The sequence below is a fragment of the Bacillus rossius genome, chromosome 1, assembly GCF_032445375.1.
Source record: "Bacillus rossius redtenbacheri isolate Brsri chromosome 1, Brsri_v3, whole genome shotgun sequence".
NCBI classification, from domain to species: Eukaryota; Metazoa; Arthropoda; class Insecta; order Phasmatodea; family Bacillidae; genus Bacillus; species Bacillus rossius.
The window spans coordinates 135,186,914-135,204,023 of record NC_086330.1 but is presented as its reverse complement, the minus strand read 5'-3'; the positions used below and the strand labels follow the sequence as shown (position 1 = coordinate 135,204,023).

The 17,110-nt window shown below is 38.6% G+C and overlaps 1 protein-coding gene across 1 annotated transcript in view; it reads right to left on the bottom strand.

Moving 5' to 3' along the window:
• The window catches only part of LOC134536067 (protein furry), a 737,387-nt gene that overhangs the window by 331,194 nt on the left and 389,083 nt on the right, over positions 1 to 17,110 (bottom strand). The window lies entirely within an intron of this gene.

Below are 17,110 nucleotides of genomic sequence, written 5' to 3'. Positions count from 1 at the left end.
CTGCAGTGAACTCCATGACTACTCAGCCCCCTAGGATAACAGATATGTCACAGTTGCTGCAATAGCTGAGATTGATAATACAAATCGAAGGACAGCAAACAGCCAGCCAGCTGCAAAGCATGCAGTCCAACTTAGCCAGTCAGCAGCAAGAAATGCTGAGCAACTTAGCCAGTCAGCAGCAGGAGGTGCAGTCCAACCTGAACAACTTAGCAAGTCAACAGCAGGACATGCAGGCTAACCTAACCAGCCAAATAAACAGCCAGAATGCAGAGATGCGTCAACACATTGACAGCAAGATGGATCTACTCAACTCCAGGTTGCAAGAGGGACTGACTGAATTGGAAGAGAGGATAGAGACCAGATTGCAGGACCAGTCTCAATCAATGACTAAACTGTCAGAGCAGGTCCAGACTCAGGCATCCAGAGTTGACAATTTGGAAACCCATACCACCACATTGGTGAGGGTAGTAGATAGGGCCAGACTGGAGCAGCAAGGACATGCCCAGGTATTGAGTGAGAGGTTAGAGGAGGTGGAGAACACAACAGCCCTACTAAAATCAAGATGGAATAGTGTGGAAGCAGAGTTCAGAGCTGTGGCAGAAAAGAATTCACAGAGTGGTGATGCAGCCATGCAGCTACAGGCCACCCAGCAGAAAGGTGGGCTGCATAGCAATGTGACTTCTGTCACATCACTCCCCACTACCATGCCTGCACCTACTACAGCAACTACACCTGCCGTCAACCACTCTCCTCAACCACGTTCATGCTCACCTGCACACTTGGACCAGGTCACACTTATGCACCACCCCGCCAAACACTGGTCGGAGTCTATTCCCACATTCTCTGGCAAGTCACAAGAAAATCCTATTCGCTTCTTGAAGAAGTTTGAGGATTATGCCAGAACGTTTGCCTTGACAGACACAGAGAAATTAAAGTGTCCGAATTTTGCCCTCAAGAGCACGGCATTCTATTGGTGGGAGCTTCAAAGCACTCAGACTACTTCATTCGACCAATTCAAGGACCAATTCAAGAGCCAGTACTGGAGCTTAAAAGTACAAGGCAATCTGCGTGCTCAGCTACATGCTGACCGTTTTGACAGCAAGAGAGGTGGTTCGCTGGAGGCGCACATAGTCACCATGTACGAACGCACCAGGTACTTGGACATCGTCATGTCAGACGAAGAGTTCATCGCCACCATGCTAACACAGTTACCTGTCGCCTACCAAATACAAATGTCTGGCCATGCCTACAAAGATGTCACAGAGTTTCGTGATCACGTGTTGGCAGTAGACAAATTACAACGCCTTCAGAAGGGTCAAGCCAGCAAGGAGGAGTATGAGAAGCCATCTCAGCCAGCCTACCAAAAGCAAGGACCAGTTAACACGTACTGGCAAGGTAGAAACAAAGACGACAGACAAGCGAATGTACATCTCATAAACTGTGAGAAGAGTACCAGATACTCTGAGTCAGAGCCTACTAACAACAGTTTCAAGTATGGATACAAGAAGGGTAGGAAATCATACCAGAACAAGCCCTATCCGAAGAAGAAGTGGTGGAACCAGCGGCCCAGGAGCAACAGTGAAGGTGAGGATGAGTATCGGCGGCAACAGAACAGGAAGGCAATGGAACGGCCTCCCAGGAAGTCAAGCTATAGGTATAGAGCTGCTGAATCAGATGGAGAAGCTGATTACCGCCCTGTAAACCAGAAGCGCAGCTATCCATCAACAGCTTACTACCAGCATGACTACCGAATGCCACACACCAGAGTCCCGACTGAACAGGAAGATGGCTGCGGAACCAGAAGAAGTACCGGCCCACCTGCCAGTCATCAATATTCATTTCCCTATCCACCGCCATCTCATCATTCACCCAGTCAGCAGAGCGTGGGATATTTCCAGCGCAACACGCCTATCAACCCCATTGCTACTGAGTTCCGGACTGCTGTGGACAATGCAGCCCATGGTCCATCGAGCAGCTGGACCGCACCAAGTGGAAACCACCCTGCTACATCATCAAGTAGCAACAACCAACGGGACAGCCCGTTAAACTAGAGTGGGTCCAGGTTAAATCGCCCCGAACCACGACCCATTATCCAGACGAGGGGGAACATGCACACACGCCAGTAACCATTGACACACGACATGGTTACATTAACTATCACAAATTTATTTGCACTGTATTAATGTGGGAGAATGAGAGGGAGTTTCTCTTCAGAGAGATACATGAGGACGATCTACCTCAGATCAAAACTGTCTGCCCAGAGATACCGCTAGAGGTAAACGGCATCAGTGTACCAGCACTAATTGATAGTGGTGCTGAGGTCACCTGTGTGAGTGAAGAGCTTGTGAGACAGCTCGAGCAAACAGGTGTAAGGGTACCTGTCATGCCTGTGCCAGCATTGAAAATACTGGGAGTAACTTCAAGAGCCAGCCCAGTTGTCAATCGACAAGTGTTGCTGCACATTGAAGGTCTGGGACAGCCAAAACAAGTTTCAGCTTTAGTGGTGAAAGGCCTCGCTAAACAACTGATTTTAGGGACAGATTTCCTAACACAATTTGGAATAATTATTAATTTTCAATTATGGACTATAACTGCCAGTGACAGTCAACACCCCATTCCATTGTCAGATCAATGGAGTGTGAAAGAAAATTTGGTAGGACTGTTAGCTAACATGCCTATGCTTAGGCAGATTAACAGTTGCAATATTAACTCTAGTCTAACAGCCTCATTGGAAGACATTTCTACTGCCATCTGTGGTGTAAACACAGTACCACATGAGCAGATGAATGTGTTATATCACTTGCTAGCCAGGTATCAAGAGATTTTCTCTGATAAACCAGGTCTCAATAACATGTACAAAGCCAAGATCTGTATTAAAGAGGATGAACCGTTTCACCGTAAGTCCTATCCAATACCAGCAAAGTACCTACTGGAGGCTACTGAGTATCTTAAGCTTATGATAGAATGGAAGGTCATCAAGAGAGAGGCTAGCCCATATGCTAATCCAATAGTATGTGTTGGCAAGAAAGATGGTACAGTAAGGCTTTGCCTTGACGCCAGAGAATTGAATCGTATTACCATCAAGGATAGAGAGAGCCCAGTGCAAACCAGTGAGATACTAAGGTTGTATCAGGGTGTAAAATATCTCACCACCCTAGATTTGTCATCTGGATATTGGCAAATTCCCCTAGAACCCCATTCTCAACAGTATACTGCATTCCTATTTAGGAATCAGCAGTACATGTTCCAGGTCATGCCCTTTGGACTGTGTAATGCAGTTGCAGAATTCACCAGGTGCCTAGCAGCCACCTTAGGCCCTGAGTGCAGTGGTTTTGCACGAGCGTATGTTGATGACATACTGATTACGTCAACTACATTTGAGGAGCATGTCCAGCACATAGGAACGGTACTACAGAAGTTGCAATCTGCTGGGATGACTGTGAAACTAAAAAAGTCAGTGTTTTGTAGGGATGAACTGCCATTTCTGGGACATATACTAACACCAGAAGGCATCAAAACAGCCCCTGACAAGCTTCAGGCAATTCAGGAGTTCTCTGCACCCAGAAATGTCAAACAACTCAGAGCATTTCTTGGGATAATTGGTTTCTACAGAAACTACTCAGACCGAGTAGCACAACTGGCATCACCTCTGTTTGAGTTATTGAAAAAGAACAAGATCTGGGAATGGACAAGCAAACATACAAAAGCTTTTCAAAATTTGAAACAATTATTTTTGGCTGAACACGTGATTTATCATCCGGTACAAAACAAGGAATTTTTCCTGTATACCGATGCTTCAGACATTGCATTAGGGTGCAAGCTAGCCCAGTGTGATAATGCAGGACAAGAGAGAACTGTTGCTATGGCCAGCCGCACACTCAACAAGGCTGAGCGTAACTACACAGTTACAGAGAGGGAAGCCTTGGCAATAGTATGGTCCCTGCAGAAATTCAGAGACTTGTTGATAGGTGAGAAAGTCAACCAACTGACAGACCATCAAGCTCTTACTTGTCTGAAAGCAGGAAAATTATTTGGCAGCCGTTTGACAAGATGGTGTCTATTACTGCAAGAATACGACATACATATTCAACACATTAAAGGCACAGCTAATGTCACAGCTGATTGCTTAAGTAGACTGGCAGAATTAAACTCAGACACCCATCCAGTTGCAAGCAGACCAAAGGAATTTCTTGTGGCAATCAATCAGCCTAGCCCATTTCAAAATAATTCTAATTTGAAATTAATATTACAAGATTTAAAGGAGAAGCAAAACACAGATGAGTTCTGCTGCAAGATGAAGCAAGGATTAACTGATAAGCCTGCTGATCATCGAATACATCAACATTTCAGCATGTCAGCTGAAGGTGTTTTGTTTGCTCATCCTAAACAGAAATATATATTTTCTGAAAACTGGAAACCAGTAGTGCCCAGTTGCATGATTTTTCCTATAGTGAAGGAAATACATGAAACCCTAGGTCACATGGGAGGTAAGAAAGTATTGGAAGCTGTCAGCAGACAGTTGTACTGGCCGAACATGCCACGTACAATTACCTCTTATACTAAATCCTGTGACCTGTGTCAGAAATCAAAGGCACCCCCTGAGAACCTGCATGGAACTCTAGAGGCAATTCTACCCAGCCAACCTATGCAGCTAGTGTCAGTGGATTTGTTTGGTCCACTGCCACCATCTAAAGCAGGTGTCCAGTATATTTTTGTGATAATGGATGTGTATACTAAGTATACCAGGTTGTTTCCAATTAAGCACGCAACTGCAAAAACAGTTTTGAGGTACCTGCAAAAATTTTGTAAGGAAGTGCAAACCCCTAGGAAGGTACTGTCAGACCATGGTACCCAGTTCCAGAGTGAACTGTGGCAGACAGGCCTAAAGAAAATGAATGTGATACCTACTATGTCATCTATAAGGCACCCTCAAAGTAACCCTGTTGAGAGGGTTATGAAGTCTTTGGGGAATACTCTACGTGTTATGTGCCATGGTGCACAACAGTCATGGCGTGATCGCATACCTGCGATTGAGTGCATATTAAACCATACAGTGCATAGTTCCACCGGTTTTACCCCTCATGAAGCCCTAAGTCTGGATCGGTCGGTGGCGATTAACCCACTCTATTTACCTGAAAGAGACATTGACACGGATGTGACGGAATGGCCAACCGGTCAAGAGGTTGAGCACCTCATCAGTAAGCGACTACAAGCAGAAGCTTTAGCCAGGAGAAAACGCAAGAGTTCATCCAGAGTAAAGCAGTTCCAAGTTGGAGACCGAGTGCTTCTAAGAACAGCTCCGGTGAGCAAGAAATGGGAACGAGTGACGAAGAAGCTGTTTCTGCTCTTCGAAGGCCCATATGTGGTAAGCAAGATCATACGTGGAAATTGCTACGAGCTGCAAGACCCTGTTACCAACCAAGTTGTGGGAAGGTATAATTTAACACATTTAAGGGCCTACAACCAGCCCAGTAATCTGTAAAGATGTGTTTGGTCAGAGCTCCTTAGAACTCATCATGTATACTACTGTGGAAGATAGCCTGAATGTACAGTTGTTGTATAGAATACATTGGATGGTCCTATGTAAATAGAGGACAGGACATCCTATAGTGCAAATGTGTGATGTTTCACATGTTATGCCAGCAATGGTAGTGCCAGCCATGAGATGTTATTTTTGCTGTTATTGTGTTTTGTAGTGTCTATTGATACACTACACTGGCAGCCTACGAGTGTAAGGCCAGTTTGTCCAGTGATGAGGTATGGTGAAATAGTCCACCCACACTAGGATTTATTTTGTGTAACAGTGTATAGCCAGAGAGCTATGTATACAGCATTGCATGGCGCTAGCACCACAGAGTTGGTGTCAACATTACAACATGTACACACGAGCATGACCAGGTGTCAGCTGTGGAATTAAAAACAACTGTGTATCCTGTATGAATACCCACTGACATGTGTGAGAATAGCTATCATGACCAAGTGTAACAGAATGTGTTAGAATTCGCTGACCAGCTGATTGTCCACATAAGCAAGCATGCACACAGCATATCAAATAAGCCACATATCACTCTTGCAACTACGAAGCCATGTAAACCCTCTATGAACTAATTACCTTGTTTGCGTTATCCATATGATGAAATTATTGTAGCACTTACTGATTTTTAAGCTCACTTCAGAAGAATAAAATAAAATGAAAATTGCCATGAATTTGACTGTGTAATATCATGTGTAAAAAAATTGCACAAATTTTGGTTATAATGAGTATTATGTTTGGCATTGTATCTTATATATTTATTTATAGTGAGCCATTTAAAAACACTTTGCTTTGAATGAAATAAAAAAAAAAACACTTGAATTTAAATTTGAATATTATGCAGGAGCTTAATTTATTTTAAATTTGCCACTGAAAGAAATACAACATGGTTGTATATACTTCACACACTAATTTTGTTGTTGTCACACGAAAGTTATCATTTCTTGAAGTTTCAAACGACCTACTTGTTGGGGTCTATTCTTCTGGCTGTGATACAGAACATGGAACACTGGTGTCGCGAGCAAGAGGAAATGATTTTCTGTGCTACCCAGTTGTTGCCTGTTGCCAAAGTGTGTAACAAGTGTCAACAAAGTGTGATGAAATCAGTCAGACTAATATCCTGAAATTATAATTTCACATCAACAGTGAAATGGGGAAAAAAAAAAAATATTATTGAACACTGCAAGAAATGTGTTATGTGAAAACACAGTATGTACTGATGGTACAAAAACATATTAATACACTATTATTGTCTGCAAGTCTGCAGCATTTGAATTTAATTAATTATGTTATAAGATGAAATAACATGAGATGAGTTTTATGAAATGAACTATTATTATTGTAATAATAAGTCATTTAATTCCTTTGCAACTATTCATGTGGTCATAGTGACATGAAATGTGTAAATGATAATGATATATGATGTGTTAGAATATTCTTGTATATAATTTCTAAGCCCAAGAGCAAAATGTAAATAAGCCTTTACTTTAGTAAATTACAATTAGTAACTATATAGTTTGAGAATTAATCTCAAGGCAACTTGTTATAATTGAGATAAAATAATATCAACTATTAATTATTAATGCAATATGAACTGTAATCACACTATTACTGAAATTAGTGGTAGTCAAATTAATCATGTTACCAGAAAATAACTGAAAATAATTGCTATGTCTATGAGCAAAAATGTAAACAAAAGAAATATTATCTAATATTTATAGCATGAATCTACTGTATGTTAGTACCGATACAATAACAATGGTACCAGATTACCCTGTAGGTCATGGTAAATTAAATATTAATAGGTTTAAGTTAAAAACAAAACACATTAAACCCTCCTAATAATATATATTTTTTAATTGTTGTAATTAAATACTTTTCCTAGTATTTTAAATGGTTATTTGTGGTTGAATGGTTATGATCGAGGTGACCCGAGGCTACGACTGAAAAGCACAGATAGGACATTGTTGTTTTGAAGAGGTGAAATTTGAGAGTTACGCCCGAGCTATATTTAAGGACGCCCGTGTAAGTGCGCCTTGAAATTGTGTTTGAACTAACCGCATACGCAACGACTGTGTAAGGACCCAACTCCGACGTCCCACGCTAGTCGTATAACGTCCCGATGTCGGACCAGAAACACCGCCGTCGCCATCAGCAGGCACTGTCTCGCCGAGACACCGCCCCCCACCAGCTGAGAGTGGTGTGGATTACGCCGCCCTTGTAGCAGTGCAGTCTACAGCTGGGATCTCGCGGCAGGTGGCCGTGAGACGGTTCGCCGCCCCGCCGCCATGTCCCCTCCCGTGGCGCTGTCAAGGTCGCCACGACTCGTTCCAGGGTGCTGTGCAGTAGCGCCTGACGCCGTGCTGGACCTGTACACAACAATGCAGGGCTTGCAATTGTTCTTTATATTGCATATTTTCGCTATCTTCACAATCGTAAGTACACTTACCAGTGTCTGAAATGTGTCCGTGCCTCGTAAGCCCTTCCTGACGACCATCAACGACGGAGCAACGGAGAAAAACGTTGGAGTTTCGCGGAGCTGCGTGACGCAGGTCTTGACTGTACGACCGTTCAGCGAGAAGTGAATAGCGCGATCCAGTGTCGTCGCTGATTGGGTGTCGCGTTGGCGCGAAATTTTCCCTCCCTCCACTCCTGCTCCTAGTTCAACCGTCGTGCGCTTTGTTTTTTTTTTAGCTCGCACCTGCTGAGGGAAAAATAAAATATAAAAAAGACGTTTGCTCGCCAACCGCCAATTTATCGCGTGACCAGAATTGACTGAAAGAAAGGGTAAAGATGAACTTTTGAAAACCCCTAGACTTATTAGAAGGATCTTTCACAAAACTTCATCTGGGACAGCAATCTGTACGGGTACATGGTACCGCGTACAGCAACATAAGACTATTTATTAATTGTTTTATTATCATATATGTATTTCTTTATTAGTTATGATACTATGTTGTTGTTTAACCTTCTAATGTAATATGTCGCACCTTCAAACTACGAAACTGTCATGCTACAGCTTAGCATTCATAAACATTGAACTGACTATACTATCATCAAACCTAACCTGATTCCATATTTAACTCATTGTTGTAATTTCACTTCTGTTATTTATTGTAATTTTTGTCTCACCACAAGTATTTTATATTTAATTGTGTTTACATTGTGTTTTGAGGTGATTGTTAATCACCCACATTATTTTGTCTGTTCTTGGCTGCATTGTTTACAGCCGCAGGCTATATCGTAAAATAGCATACCGCCGTGGGCGGAAATGCGTCCGTGAATTATGTTATGTAGAAAGAAGTACGAATAGGCGTCTCTTCGTTAGGGTCTATCCCGACGCCGGCCTTATCTAAATTAGCATTTTTGGCATAATCTTAAAAGATCAAGTAAATTCAGTGACTTAATATTAATTGGTATGGTGATAGCTACGAACGTGAGTGTTTGCAGCAATATCAGGCGGTAAAAAGATAAGTTACCAACAAATTAAGTTGAGGCTTATGCTATAAGCCAAAGGTAGCCATCGTGATCTTGGTAGCGTCCTTGGTACGGACTTTGATGCGATGTTAATGTTGAGACTGATGATTATTGCAAAGTTAATTACCCATATTAAGTACATTTTTAACATCTGATGGAACAGTATTATAAATTAATATTTTTATTTCAGTGTCCTTTACAGTTCATTCTACTCAGTGGTCTTAGAGCAGAACTCCTGCAAACCCTGAGCTACAGCCGAGGTGAAAACATTATATAATAAATAAATTCTAAGATATTTATTTATTGCACTTATATTTTTTTTAACACTGAGCTACGATAATTTTAAATAAGTTGAAGAGTTTGAACACTGAACTGTTTATCATACATGAACTTTTAGAGTGATGATAAGTTTAAATTGACGAACTTTTGGTTGAATATAAATCTGTGCCTACGTATATCCTGAAAATTAAACAACATAAAAATAACCAGGAAAGCCACAATAATCCATATCAACCCAGAATTTTATTATTATCAATCTACACCATATTTACTTCCCCTTAATAACACTTTTTAATTACAGATTATTCGCAGTTGAAGTGTTATGTTTTGTGTATGTATTTGTTTATAGTTAAGGGCATGTGTTATCGTTGTTGTCGTTTTGTATTTAATTAATATGTGTTATGTTCCAATCACAAGCCGCATACATCTGAATCATTAAAATTAATTATTATTCGTTAATTCATATATTCCTTTTTTTCATGTATGTGTTCAATACTCATAATCAACATAATAGACCCGTTTGGATGGTATAGCAACGGCGCCCAATTCACCAAAGTTATATGTATTTAGCTATATTACTACCATTGGGAAACTAATACTATTGTAGCACCCTTCTACTTATATACTTATAAGTACTATAGTAATTGTTATAATACATTACATTACATTACAATATGAATCACCATAATTTTTTAGTCAATTGTAAGATAACCTATTATTACTGCACTCGCCAACAGCGTAACGGAACAATGAGCGTAACGGCACACAGCGTAAAGAAACAATGTGCGTAACGGGACACTTCGTGCGTGCAGCCGGCGCGGCGTTTATCGATTTATTAGACGTTGTCACGTCAAAAAAGCATACCTTAAAGTACAGCACAACTCCGCGCGAAAACAGATGTTTTTTTTTTTTATTTGCGCATGAGCGAAGTCAGCGACGTTTTAGAAAAATAGCCGAGAACAAAACACATGGCGACGTCGCCAACAAGGTGAACATAGCGAACATAGGAAACACATATTTGTGTGGCCAGTGACACACGAGATGATGCTGGCTATATTTTATTCGCGTTGCGGAACATCGCGAATATAGCGAGCATAGCGGCCTGTGTGGCCGTAGTTTTATTGAGAGACTTTACGGCGCCACTCAGCACACATGACAGCCCCATGAATCTAGTGATGGTCCTATGGGAGAGGCAATGGGGCAATCCGACCCCCTCCCTTTTACATTCATAACCCCTGAACTAAAAACAAATATGGAGAGATTAAAAATAATCTACTCCTGTCCGACATTTGAAGTATGTCCATTTTATTTTGTAAAAACGTATTTTTTTATATATATTTTAACTGCTACTGTATTAAATGTAATATTTTAAAAAACTGTTAAAAGTAATATAAAACCAAAGTTTTAGAACGACTTTTTCGGGCGTCAGAAAGATGTTTAATGCCATAAGGAGCAATTATTATTACTATTGTTTTAAATTTCGGACTCCCCATTTAACTGGGCGGTATTCCAGTGCCACTCGTGACCAAGTTTATAGCGGTGTTAGCCTCTGCGTGAATCTGCAATCGTCGCATGCGGTAGTGTTGAAGATACTGCAGATACTGCTCCAAATAACAAGGCAGTGCCTCGTTCCATGAGATATCGCGACTTAGCTATCACAGCTTTCGAGAATCCAACATGGGAGAAAACAGGTGAAACTTGAAAGAAGAAGCCACACTGATATTATAATGTTACTCGAACGGAACGAATTCAATTACTTATGGAACTCGTTAAAGATAACTCAAGCATATCTTCAAAAATTTACGAAGAGAGGGAAAAGAGAAAGATAACGAAAATAAGATTGATTCATTTAGTGCCTTAAGTTCAAGCTTTCAAATAAAACGTTCAAAGATTATGACAAGTAAATAAATTAAACTAGGCAAGTAAGAGCGGGCAATCTTACCGAGGGTCCGTGCCAATATTTTGCTTTTGCACTTTGTATAACTTGCAAACTATAGGCACTTTATAGATTCAAATAATCTTAGTGCATTTTAAAGGTAAATTTTATACGCCCAAAGTTTAAGGTATTTAAAAAAAAGTTAACTATCATAATTTTATAGCTACATCTATATAAATAAAAATGTAAATGTTCGTTCGTTCAGAAACGTAGATCTCCAAACATTCTTCACCTATTGCTTTGAAATTTTGACACAACGTTGCATTAGAATACGCGCGTGCTTTTATGTACCTATGTTACACCTGTAACAAGTAAAAATATAGATAAAAATATATAGGTAAATATATATAAATGAAGGTTTGTGCGTTCGTCTTCTTTTTCGTAAAGATAATGATATAGATAGGAAGATATATACATAGACAGAGATAAGAGATGTATAAAGAGATAGATCGAGAGATATATATATAGATAGATGTAGAGATATAGATAGTGAGCTAGCTTGAGATATAGATAAAACATAGATACATAGAGAGCTAAACAGTGATATAGCTATATATATATATACAGATTTATATCTATATAGAATAATAGTGAGATTTATAGAGGGACATATATAGAGAAAGATGCATTGTATTGTACAAAGAAATTACAAAAAATAGAGGCATAGCAACGCATGCCGGGCATTAGCTAGTACATAATAAAAACGGTATAAATTTGTCGACTCAAAGACTACCTGTCACGTCATTTAATTCGTGTTACATAAATAAAAAAATAATTGTATGAAATACACACAAATTATTTACATTTAAAAAATAAACTTATTTACATTAATTTTCTAAATATATATATATATATATATATATATATATTTAAACACGATACACCGTGTTGGATCAAAGCAACACACAGCATGAGATAATAAAGACTGAATTTCATCCGGTTTGCGAGCTTAAAACCTAATAGCTATATCCAAGCCCGACACGTTTTCCATAAAAAAGGGGGGTACGGCAATAAGAGCGCATGCCCACAGGTCGCACTAACCACGTTCACGAAGAGCCGTGTTTAGCATATGGAACAGCTGGCGCCGCAAATCAACAGTTGCTGACGAGAGATAGCGTTGTTACGCATTCCACGTGCACACACGAAGTCAGCCCTGACCCCATGCAGGTTGTTTGCCCGCTCCCAGCAAACTGTCCGTTAAGCGGGCTGGGCGCGCAGATAAGCCCTTCGCGTCACGCACAAAATAAAATAAAAAATCATAGGATGGGTTACGGTTAATTCTACTAAAGGTTTGGAAAATCAATGTTATGAATGTGGCACGGGGAAAATTCCTGCCTCTAGGTGTGCGGTTGTTCATTCTCAGTGATTGACACGGTCTCTCATTTGTTCTATGTGCACAAAGACTTGTGAATCTCATGCTTACCCAGCGTGTTAACCACTGCCGATATTAATTATAATAATATATAATCCTTGCAAGAATTGTTAAGATATTTAAAAAAAAAACACGAGAGCGAGTCTTTCAGTACTCGCCAGTATGTGTAACATCTAATCTCGGTAAAAGCAAATTCATGTGTTCTCATGTTGCAAATACACTTATAATATGAAAATCGGACACAGAATTTTAACGTAATATATTTTAAAATAATGCCGAGCGTAATAAATATACACGCAAATCGTATTTTAAACCACATATCTTGACGCTAATCACACGTATTTTCCGCACCTGCCGAAATATTTCGTTCACAGAGAAGCTACGAAGATTACTAAATAATTTTATTAGTACACAGAAATTTAAACTATTTAAAAAAAAGGCTCCGATAAAAGCGTAAAAAAACTTGGAAAAAATATTAAACCCCGGCTTTGGACCTCATTTTTTACAAGGAATTTTATTAAAATGATGCTTCTGGAATCTATCAAAAATTATGGAAACAAGCTATTGTTGTCCCAGTATTAAAAAAAATGTGATAGACAATTTGTTACTAATTATACACCAATATCACTTTTATGTGGCTTTTCTAAAGTTTTTGAAAAAATTATACTTAAACATATTTATTTTCATACATCCCATTTAATAGCGCATAGTCAACATGGTTTTGTACCTGGTAAAACTACGATCACAAATTTATTTGCGTTTGTTAATTATACGTACGGCGAAATTTTATCCCGCAAACAAGTGGATGCTATGTATTTCGTTTAAGTAAAGCATTTGATACATGCAAGCACTCTCTAATTGTAGATAAATTAATTAGTTTTGGTTTGAATGCCTCCTACACTAATTGGTTCTGTAACTATCTAAATGAAAGATCGATTGTTGTTCGTATTTGAAGTACTTTATCTTCAACTTTTAATGCACCGTCAGGAGTGCCTCAGGATGGAACCTTATCACCTTACTTATTTGTAATTTTTATAAACGACATAGTTCATGTTATTCAGCATTCCAGAGCTCTTCTCTATGCGGATGATCTAAAAATATATAGTACCATTAGAACACCTAGTGATTGTATATTGTTGCAAGAAGATATAAATAATGTAACTAAGTGGTGTCAAAATAACGGAATTAAATTAAATGTAAAGAAGATTAAAATAATATCATATACTAGGAAAACATATACAGAAAGTTTTAACTATGTAATAAACAACAACATGATACAGAGAACTTATTGTATGCGTGAACTAGGTATTATCTTAGATTCTAAATATTACTTTCATCACCACGTGGATAATTTAATTGCAAGTGCAAACAAAATAATAGGGATTATTATATATTTAACTTATTTGGTTAGCTCTCGATTCTGTAATTTGTCTTTATTTTACCTTAGTAAGATCGAGATAAGAGTATGGCTGTGTCATATGGAACTCTATAACTAGCACTGACTCAAATAGACTTGAAAATATACAAAATAAATTGTTTAGATACATTCTTAACAAACATTTAATATATGATAATCCAGAGAATTTTAACCATGACTTAACCCTTGAAACCCTGAACACGTATACACTGAAGTTTAGAAGGAAAGTTTCTGATACTGTTTTTGTAATAAATTGTTTTATAAACGTTTACCACAGCACTGAAATATTAAACAAAATTGATCTTCGAGTTCCTTCATTCAATCATAGAACAATGCGACCTTTTCGAACGTATCACATAAAAAATGAGCTATCAAAACGGTGTACTGATAATTGTAATGATATTTTGAAAGATTTAGACTCTTTCAAAAGGGCAAAAATCTCAATGAAAGACATTTTGAATTCCTAATTTTCTTGCAGTTAAGATAATTTCTGACGTAAATAATGTATTATTGTTGTTTAATTAATTAATTAATTTAAAATTGACAAATTAAGTTACATTTTTTTAAGTGTCTTTTGTCATGTGTTTAAGTTTGTGTTGTCCAATTTTATTGTTGTGTTATTATTGTGTTTTGTGTATCTTGTTATTTTTTTTGTAATATTTGTTAAGTGCCCACTTGTTAAAGGCTCTGACTGTTGGTAGGCACTCAATTATCTATACTAATATTATAAAGCTGAAGAGTTTGTTTGTTTGATTGAACGCGCTATCTCAGGAACCACTGGTCCGATTTGAAAAATTCTTTCAGTGTTGGATAGTACATTTATCGAGGAAAGCTATAGGCTATATTACATTATCAATAACATTAGGGATCCTAACTAAAAGTCCAATTTAGAATCAAATGCGTTGGAGGGGGTTAGATACAACATGCAGTACACGTACGAAGTGTGTGTTGACAATGCCGCAGGCGCTAGAAGTTTATTTCCTATTGCCTATTAACATTGTCGCCACGCACTAGATGCCTTATCATTCTTAATTTTCCCATACAAGTAAAAAAACACCCGTGTGATAATAACAACGAAGCAATCAGTACCCTCATAAGAGTTCAATTAGTATTTAAATACTTTTTATCACTTTAAATCGCAAACCTAAACTATTGTTTTTCTCTCTCTCTGTGTTTAATATGTTTTTATTGCCATTTTTCAAGTATATATATATATATTACAGACTTGAACCTGCACAGTAATGTTCCTTATGTTACGCAGGATGACATTTTCCGACAATTAGATCCCATGGGTGGTTAAAGCCAGGCAACAGTGGGTACTTTGTCTGCATGAGAACAGGATTTTGCATTGTTCATGCCTTCTGCGTCTCCATGGCAACGGACATCGCGCGGCAGTGGCGTACCCACAGGGAGGGGCATGTATAATGAGCGGCGCAAGAGTGATCTGCCTGTAGACTGCCGTAGCGAAGTACGGGTACATCAGTTGTACGTTGCGTGCACGAGTCGGGAAACCATCGGTGCTATTCATTTTCTCTCCGGTACATTATACAGCATTGTAATAAATTGTAACTGAATTTTTTTTATTTACCATTACTGTAAATGGGAGAAGTGGCTTTATTTTTTTCCATTAGTATAGCCGTGCGAAGCCGGGTCGGGCAGCTAGTAAAAAATAAATAAAAAACAAAATAAAAATAAATATTGTTAAAATGAATGAAAAAGTTAATATTATAAAGTTTACCTTTGGTTTTGTGAACATTAGTTCCCGCTATCCACCACAGATGGAAAAACCGTGATTACGCATTCACGTTCCATGAGACAAATATCTGTTCCATTCACGAAATTACTCATATCATATGGCGTATACCAAGATATGAAACGTTACACATAAAAAAAAGTTTGACTAGTCATTCTTATTTTAAAATAATCCGAGGTACGTAAGTAAATTCAGCGTACATTGTCAACAGTTCATAATAACTAATTTGCACCCCCGCTGCATATTTCACGTAAGTTTGTAAACGTAAGTAAACTTTTAAAGGAGTTAGTTACTTGGCTTCTGGGTTGTAGACGATTGTATCACGGACTTTTCGGTCGACCTGCAGTCGCCATCATCAGGGTAGCAAATCCTGCTGCTGCTACCCTGATGATGGCGACTGCAAGATCGACCTAAACGTCGTGGACACTTCATCTTCGACACGGTTACAAACCAGCCGCAAGTAGTATTCGAAGCAGTGCCAAATTAATGATTTAGGTTTTGTTTACGAACTGTGAAATCGTACTAATGTATCAGAGCTGCATATAAACTCCGTAAATTTAGATCCCAAAATACAAAACTATTTAGAGTCCTAACTTTATCACGGGACAAGTCACTTTAGCGCTTAAAATGGCGATTCCGGGCACGATAGCTAGTAAAGGATGGAGATATCAATAATATTAGTTAATCTATTAATTCTTTAAATCCCAAAAAGCATAAAAAAATATTGACAACACATTTACAGATGCATTATAAGAAGTAAACATTTTCCCTGGTGGGGCAATTTATCTTGATTTATGATTATTTATTTACATACAGCAAACATGTCCCGCTGACAGAATAGCCGCGCACCTAGCGGCCGCTATCTTCCTTGTGCCTAGCTCATACATCAGAAAATAAGTTTTCTTCCTAGCCTATAGTAAAATAAACTATGCACGGGACTAAGTTATTCACGCAGAAAATGGTAGACAGATTTTCAACGAAATTTTATGTATTATGTGTCTTTCAAGGAGCTGAAGATAAATTATTTGACAAAATAATCAACTTGTCAAGTATGATCTTTGAATGATTCTTGCAATGGGGAAGCTTAATTTTAAAGATTTTCATGGGCGTACGTCATTGCTTGTTTAACTATATGCCATAGGGAAACCGCAAGAATAAACAAGAAAGATAATTAACCAAACCCACAGAAAACCAGCTGAAATCAGCCTATGTCTAATGAAAACACATCGACAGGACAGCCAGAATTCTGAGGATCAAATTAGTCAAAAAAAAAATTACAGTACAGACGAACAGGGGATGACAACAATGAGACAGTTATAACAAGAACTGAAAATACAAACAAC